Source organism: Alligator sinensis, unplaced genomic scaffold, assembly GCF_000455745.1.
Source record: "Alligator sinensis unplaced genomic scaffold, ASM45574v1 scaffold115_1, whole genome shotgun sequence".
Classification (NCBI taxonomy): Eukaryota; Metazoa; Chordata; order Crocodylia; family Alligatoridae; genus Alligator; species Alligator sinensis.
Window position 1 is genome coordinate 1,204,026 of NW_005841895.1, and position 481 is coordinate 1,204,506.

A 481-nucleotide genomic window follows, 5' to 3' on the forward strand; every position below is an offset into this window, starting at 1 on the left:
CCTCCCTGGTGCATGTGGGGTAGGGCGGCCATCATAGAGGACAGTCCGGTTGTCCTGTCGATACAAAACCGGACCCGTTTACGTCCTCTATGATGAAAAATAGAGGGCATAAAGGCATCGGGTTTCGTATCAACAGAGTAGCAGAAAACTGGAACGTCCTCTATGATGGCCACCCTAATGTAGAGGCGTGACAAGAACAGGCTCCCCACCCTGCCTGACTTGGCTGATGGGCAAGCCTGTCCTGGCTCCTAATCCCTTGACCACAGTCCCTTGTCAGACCCACATGAGACATACCCTTGCCTGCCCTGCATCCCCTTTCACTCCAGGGACGTGAGTGCATTGGGCCCACACAACCCCACACCATGTTCCCGCCCCCGCAGCACCCACCGCGCATGCGCCGGCCATGTTGGAACGTGGCCCAGCAGGTGCAGGTGCGCCGAGCCGCGTTTCCCGCCCCCTCCTCCGCCGGGCAGCGGGTGCG

General features: G+C 60.3%; 2 protein-coding genes across 4 annotated transcripts in view; one reads left to right on the plus strand and one right to left on the minus strand.

Moving 5' to 3' along the window:
• RIPOR3 (RIPOR family member 3) overlaps positions 1-468 on the minus strand; it is a 78,157-nt gene extending 77,689 nt beyond the window's left edge. For all 3 annotated transcript variants that reach the window (XM_025197379.1, XM_006018154.3, XM_006018157.3), the window contains exon 1: positions 388-468. The gene's annotated coding sequence lies outside the window, so the exon portion shown is untranslated. The remainder of the gene's footprint in view (positions 1-387) is intronic.
• Positions 1-481, plus strand: part of PARD6B (par-6 family cell polarity regulator beta) — a 29,113-nt gene that overhangs the window by 1,297 nt on the left and 27,335 nt on the right. The gene's annotated exons all lie outside the window — the stretch shown is intronic.